A 7,829-nucleotide genomic window follows, 5' to 3' on the forward strand; every position below is an offset into this window, starting at 1 on the left:
TAGTTAATATAGCCAATGACTTTCATTCCCCATTCCCCAGTCACCAACCCCACCCCTCTTTTTGGCCACTGCCTGAGGCTGAACCAAACCGTTCGCAACCATTTGACCTCAAGACGGGCTTCCGACCCGACCACATATCCGTACCATCACCAAAACTGTCTGCTTCCACCTCCTTAACATCATCTGTCTCTACCCTTGCGTCAGCATATCTGAAAACGTCATCTGTGCCTCTGTTACCTCGAGACTTGACTATTCCTACACACTCCTGGTGAACCTCCCATCTTCCACCTTCGGTAAACTTGAGATGGTCAAAAACTCTGCTGCTCATTCCCTAACTCGCACCCAGTCCCGCTCACCCATCACCCCCTGTGCTCACTGTCCCCATGTCCTAACTCATACCCAGTCCCGCTCACCCATCACCCCCAGTGCTCACTGTCCCCGTGTCCTAACTCGCACCGAGTCCCACTCACCCATCACCCCCTGTGCTCACTGTCCCCGTGTCCTAACTCGCACCCAGTCCCGCTCACCCATCACCTCCAGTGCTCGATGACCCTTGTCCTAACTCGCACCGAGTCCCGCTCACCCATCACCCCCTGTGCTCGCTGTCCCCGTGTCCTAACTCGCACCAAGTCCCGCTCACCCATCACCTCCTGTGCTCGCTGTCCCGGTGTCCTAACTCGCACCCAGTCCCGCTCACCCATCACCCCCTGTGCTCGCTGTCCCCGTGTCCTAACTCGCACCAAGTCCCGCTCACCCATCACCTCCAGTGCTCGATGACCCTTGTCCTAACTCGCACCAAGTCCCGCTAACCCATCACCCCCTGTGCTCGCTGACCCGAGTCCTAACTCGCACCGAGTCCCGCTCACCCATCACCCCCTGTGCTCACTGCCCCCGTGTCCTAACTCGCACCAAGTCCCGCTCACCCATCACCCCCTGTGCTCACTGTCCCGTGTCCTAACACTCACCAAGTTCCGCTCACCCATCACCCCCTGTGCTCGCTGGCCCGTGTCCTAACTCGCACCAAGTCCCGCTCACCCATCACCCTCTGTGCTCGATGTCCTACATTGGCTCCCGGTCTGGCAACACCTCAATTTTAAAATTCTCATCCATTGCCTTGTCTCAGTTAACTCCTCCAGCCCCACAACCCTCCGAGAAATCTGCACTCCTCCAATTCTGGCCTCTTGAGCTTTCCTGATTTTAATCGCTCCACCATCGGTGGCCGTGTCTTTTGCTGCCTCGGAAGTTCTGGAAATTCCTCTCGAAACCTCTCTGCCTCTCTACCTGTTTTTCATCCTTTCAGTCACTCCTTAAAACCTACCTCTTTGACCAAGTTTTTGGCCATCTGCCATAGTATCTCTGTATATGGCTGGTTTGGTGTCAAATTTTGTCTGATAACGCTCCTGTGAACTGTCCTGAAACATTTTGCGACATTAAAGTTGCTATATAAATGTAAGTTGTTGTTGTTGTTGCGACATTCTGAGGGGTCAGGATTTGAGCCTCTCCTTGCAGAGTACCCAGCCTCTACCCTGTGTTCTTGTAGCTATGATGTCAATATGGCTGCCCTCGGTAAGCTTCAGCTCAATGCTGAGTGCCAGGCTGATGATCTTGGGGATGTGATGCTGTTCAAGGATAAGGAGGATCTGATTGGGCCTTTTCCGATTGGAGATGGTCATTGTGTGACATGGTGTGACTGTTGCCTGCTACTTGTCAGCCCAAGCCTGGACCTGACTGGTCTCAAAGCACTTCACACAGTTAATTATTTGTGAAATGCAGGGACTGCCGGTGTGTAGGTCAGTGAGGATGCCATTTAGTGTTATAGAACGAAAGACTTGCATTTATATAGCGCCTTTCATGACCACCACACGTCTCAAATCCCTTTACAGTCAATTAAGTACTTTTGGGGTGTAGTCACTGCTGTAATGTACGAAACACGGCAGCCAAGTTGCCAACAAGCAAGCTCCCACAAACAGCAATGTGATAATGATCAGATAATCTGTTTTTGTTATGTTTATTGAAGGATAAATATTGGCCAAGACACCTGGAATATCTCCACTGCTCTTCTTCAAAATAGTGCCATGGGATCTTTTACGTCTACTTGAGAGGGTAGACGAGGCCTCGGTTTAGAAACATAGAAACATAGAAAACAGATGCAGGAGTCGGCTATTCAGCCCTTCGAGCCCGCACCACCATTCAATATGATCATGGCTGACCATGCAACTTCAGTACCCCACTCCTGCTTTCTCTCCATACCCTTTGATCCATTTAGCCGTAAGGGCCATATCTAACTCCCTTTTGAATATATCTTATGTATCGAACAAACTGGCCTCAACAACTTTCTGTGGTAGAGAATTCCACAGGTTAACAACTCTCTGAGTGAAGAAGTTTCTCCTCATCTCGGTCCTAAATGGCTTACCCCTTATCGTGTCCCCTGGTTCTGGATTTCCCCAACATCGGGAACATTCTTCCTGCATCTAACCTGTCCAATCCCGTCAGAATTTTATACGTTTCTATGAAATCCCCTCTCATTCTTCTAAATTCCAATGAATATAAGCCTAGTCAATCCAATCTTTCTTCATATGTCAGTCCTGCCATCCTGGGAATCAGTCTGGTGAACCTTCACTGCACTCCCTCAATAGCAAGAATGACCTTCCTCAGATTAGGAGACCAAAACTGAACACAATATTCCAGGTGAGACCAAGGCCCTGTACAACTGCAGTAAGACATCCCTGCTCCTATACTCAAATCCCCTAGCTATGAAGGCCAACATGCCATTTGCCTTCTTCACCGCCTGCTGTACCTGCATGCCAACTTTCAATGAATGATGTACCATGACACCCAGGTCTCATTGCACCTGCCCTTTTCCGAATCTGTCATCATTCAGATAATATTCTGCCTTAGGGTTTTTGCCACCAAAGTGGATAACCTCACATTTATCCACATTAAACTGCATCTGCCATGCATTTGCCCACTCACCTAACCTGTCCAAGTCACCCTGCAGCCTCTTAGCATTGTCCTCACAGCTCACACTGCCACCCAGCTTAATGTCATCTGCAAACTTGGAGATATTACATTCAATTCCTTCGTCTAAATCATTGATGTATATTGTAAATAGCTGGGGTCCCAGCACTGAGCCCTGCGGCACCCCACTAGTCACTGCCTGCCATTCTGAAAAGGACCCGTTTATCCCAACTCTCTGCTTCCTGTCTGCCAACCAATTCTCGATCCACGTCAATACATTAACCCCAATACCATGTGCTTTAATTTTGCACACTAATCTCTTGTGTGGGACCTTGTCAAAAGCTTTTTGAAAGTCCAAATATTTTCTCTGAACGTAGATGTTATAACCATGCATCCATTGTGGATACAAACCGTATTAGCATATAACGTTAGAATCTGTTGTCTTTCCGTAATATACCTCGTCAATTAGTTTATGCCATGCTCTTGTCACGTTTGCAGAGGAAGATATCCAAGAATCAGGCGGACCAGAGGCACACCGGAGGAGGCCCTGCTGATATACAGACCCTGACTGACTTGGCAGAATGTGCTGCAGCACTAGTGGGCAGTCACAGTCGCTCTGCCACCGGTGGTGGTGCAGGTCCCGTTGTTGTACCGTGTGACTAATGTGTAAAGCAGTGGTAAACCAGAGTAATTTAAAGTCATCTAATGGCATTTCATGATAATATAATAATGATGTCATGTTATGCATGCAGCTTCTGTAGTATTCTCAGTTTAAGAACATAAGAACATAAGTAATAGGAGCAGGAGTAGGCCATTTGGTCCCTCGAGCCTGCTCTGCCATTCAATACGATCATGGCTGATCTGATCACGGACTCAGCTCCACTTCCCCGCCCGCTCCCCATAACCCTTTACTCCCTTATCACTCAAAAATCTGTCTATCTCTGCCTTAACTATATTCAATGACCCAGCCTCCACAGCTCTCTGGGGCAGAGAATTCCATAGATGTACAACCATATGATGTAATCACATGTAACGTCTCTCGTTCACATTTATTGCAGTAATGTTGCTCCTCGTACATATACCAGCACAGTGCAAGCATTCTCCTGTCTACCCTTCTGTTCTAATAACCTCAATGATGATTTGCAGGTCCCGAGACTCCCGAGGTGTGAAGGCAGGCCCCTCCACGGACACCTGTGCCATCGCAGGTGGTCATCACCACGGGTCCAGAGGGGACTACTGAGGAGGAGGAAGATGACCAATTGTCATCTGTTGTACCTGCGGCCACGTCTTCATGGGCGGATGAAGTAGCGGGGCCAAGCGGCTTACAGCAGGCCACTCCAAGGTGTACAGTACCCAGGCCAACCCCGCGGAGGTTGAGTCAGGGAGGTAGGCACGCACTCGGAGGTTGAGTCAGCGAGGTAGGCACGCTCTGCGGAGGTTGAGTCAGCGAGGTAGGCATGCCCGCGGAGGTTGAGTCAGTGAGGTAGGCATGCCCGCGGAGGTTGAGTCAGTGAGGTAGGCACGCTCTGCGGAGGTTGAGTCAGTGAGGTAGGCATGCCCGCGGAGGTTGAGTCAGTGAGGTAGGCACGCCCGCGGAGGTTGAGTCAGCGAGGTAGGCACGCTCTGCGGAGGTTGAGTCAGCGAGGTAGGCATGCCCGCGGAGGTTGAGTCAGTGAGGTAGGCACGCCCGCGGAGGTTGAGTCAGTGAGGTAGGCACGCTCTGCGGAGGTTGAGTCAGCGAGGTAGGCATGCCCGCGGAGGTTGAGTCAGTGAGGTAGGCACGCTCTGCGGAGGTTGAGTCAGCGAGGTAGGCATGCCCGTGGAGGTTGAGTCAGTGAGGTAGGCACGCTCTGCGGAGGTTGAGTCAGCGAGGTAGGCATGCCCGTGGAGGTTGAGTCAGCGAGGTAGGCACGCTCTGCGGAGGTTGAGTCAGTGAGGTAGGCACGCTCGCGGAGGTTGAGTCAGTGAGGTAGGCACGCGCTGCGGAGGTTGAGTCAGTGAGGTAGGCACGCTCTGCGGAGGTTGAGTCAGCGAGGTAGGCACGCTCTGCGGAGGTTGAGTCAGCGAGGTAGGCACGCCCGTGGAGGTTGAGTCAGCGAGGTAGGCATGCTCGCGGAGGTTGATTCAGCGAGGTAGGCACGCTCTGCGTCAGGCAGATCCTGCCGAGGACATGTTGGCACTGTCCAGGGACAGTGTCGATATCGGTCGACAGCTCCTCCAGGCGATTGGTGGGTTGACCAGAAACATTGCCGCAATGTCCACACGAATATCGGAGGGCATGAAGCGGATAGTTGTGGCAATGGGTCAAATGACCAACACTGTCCATGCCTTGTGGCACCCCAAGGTGCTGTCCCACCAAACACCCAGACAGATGTGTGTTTAACTATTAAATATTTTTATTTAACTATACAATTGTCCTGACGTGCCTTCTAATAACGTACGGTAAAACATCAGGACAAGGGTTGGACACAATGGCCATGGTCAGCCCAGGCCGGGCAAGGATGGAACACAACACAACTGTAACTGTCACCAATGTAAGCTCACACAAAGTCTTCATTTATCAGCTGTTGACACAAGGGTTTTACAGCCACGTAACTACCATGGAGCTTTTCCAGTCTTGCGGGGGGAGCATGGGTTCATCGCCAGGCTGATTGTCCTCCCCCCGAGGTCCTCGTCATCCTCCTCCTCATCCTCCTCTTCCGCTTCCCCTCTCTCCTGAGGTGGACCGGCGATCTCATCTGCAATTGTTGTCCTCTCCTGATAGCTAGGTTCTACAACATGCAGCACACCACAATAAACTCAGCGACCTGCTCAGGGTGGTATTGTAGGTTACCTCCTGAGTGGTCCAGGCATCTGGAGCACTGTTTAAGCACTCCAATTGTCTTTCTAACGACATTGCATGTCGCTATATGGCTTTCATTGTAGCACTTCTCGGCTTCTGTCTGGGGCTTACGCAGGGGGGTCATGAGCCAGCTGGCAAGGTCATATCCTTTATCCCCCAACATCAAACCGTGACCTTGTGGCTGACTCTTAAACAGGTCAGAATCAGTGCTCTCATGCAAGATGTGCACACCATGGATGCTGCCTGGATAACTGCATTTACTGCCAGGATTATTTGCTTGTGGTTGACAACGAGCTGCACATTCAGGGAGTGGAATCCTTTTCGCTTCCGAAGTACCTCGATATCCTGAAAAGGTGCTCGCAGGGCGATGTGCGTACAGTCTATTGCTCCCTGCACCCTGGGGAAGTTTGCTATTCGCGAGAAACCCAAAGCCCTCTCAATCTGTGCCTCCCTGGCCATAGGGAAGTTTATAAAGTCCATCCTGAGTGTGTAAAGGGCTTCAGTCACCTGTCGAATGGAGCAGTGTGTGGCCGGCGTGCTGAGAGATAGCGCAAATATCGCCAGCTGAGGTTTGAAAGGAGTCCGATTCGTAGAAGGAAAGTATCGCAGTAACCTTGACCTCAACGGGCAGTGCGGTCCTGGTGGTGCTGGTAGGCTGCAGATCTCCCTTGATGAGCTGGCATATCTCACTGATGACCTCCTTTCAGATGTGCAGCCTCCTAACGCACATGTTATCGGACAAGTTCAGCCATGATCACTTTTCCCTGTAAATGCGTTGGGTGTAAGGTCTCCTCCTCTGCACCAGTCTGCCATCTCTTTGCTTGGGCACATAATGCTCTTCAATATACCTTCTCCCATCGTCAGTCTGCAGCATGTGATTAGTGACCCATACTGGCTGAGAAATTACAGGCCCCATCACCATCAATCACTAGAAATGCCCTGAATTTGTCCTCAACAGATACAAATGTGATTAGATGATTGACCCTTAAAATCACTCACAGATTGATTCTCCTCACAAACACTTGAAGCAGCCTTTCAGTACAGATCCTCCGACTGTCGAAAAGGTGTCGGTAATGCCGAGTATTGCTGAGTACTGCCGAGTATTGCCGAGTATTGCTGAGTACTGCCGAGTATTGCCGAGTATTGCTGAGTACTGCCGAGTATTGCCGAGTATTGCCGAGTATTGCCGAGTACTGCCGAGTATTGGCGAGTATTGCCGAGTATTGCCGAGTATTGCCGAGTACTGCCGAGTACTGCCGAGTATTGCCGAGTACTGCCGAGTATTGCCGAGTATTGCCGAGTATTGCCGAGTACTGCCGAGTATTGCAGAGTATTGCCGAGTATTGCCGAGTATTGCCGAGTACTGCCGAGTATTGCCGAGTATTGCCGAGTACTGCCGAGTACTGCCGAGTATTGCCGAGTACTGCCGAGTATTGCCGAGTATTGCCGAGTATTGCCGAGTACTGCCGAGTACTGCCGAGTATTGCCGAGTATTGCCGAGTATTGCCGAGTACTGCCGAGTACTGCCGAGTACTGCCGAGTACTGCCGAGTATTGCCGAGTACTGCCGAGTATTGCCGAGTACTGCCGAGTACTGCCGAGTACTGCCGAGTACTGCCGAGTATTGCCGAGTACTGCCGAGTACTGCCGAGTACTGCCGAGTACTGCCGAGTATTGCCGAGTACTGCCGAGTACTGCCGAGTATTGCCGAGTACTGCCGAGTATTGCCGAGTACTGCCGAGTACTGCCGAGTACTGCCGAGTACTGCCGAGTATTGCCGAGTACTGCCGAGTACTGCCGAGTACTGCCGAGTACTGCCGAGTATTGCCGAGTACTGCCGAGTACTGCCGAGTACTGCCGAGTACTGCCGAGTATTGCCGAGTACTGCCGAGTACTGCCGAGTACTGCCGAGTATTGCCGAGTACTGCCGAGTACTGCCGAGTACTGCCGAGTACTGCCGAGTATTGCCGAGTACTGCCGAGTACTGCCGAGTACTGCCGAGTATTGCCGAGTACTGCCGAGTACTGCCG

This window comes from Pristiophorus japonicus, unplaced genomic scaffold (genome assembly GCF_044704955.1).
Source record: "Pristiophorus japonicus isolate sPriJap1 unplaced genomic scaffold, sPriJap1.hap1 HAP1_SCAFFOLD_212, whole genome shotgun sequence".
Taxonomy (NCBI): domain Eukaryota; kingdom Metazoa; phylum Chordata; class Chondrichthyes; family Pristiophoridae; genus Pristiophorus; species Pristiophorus japonicus.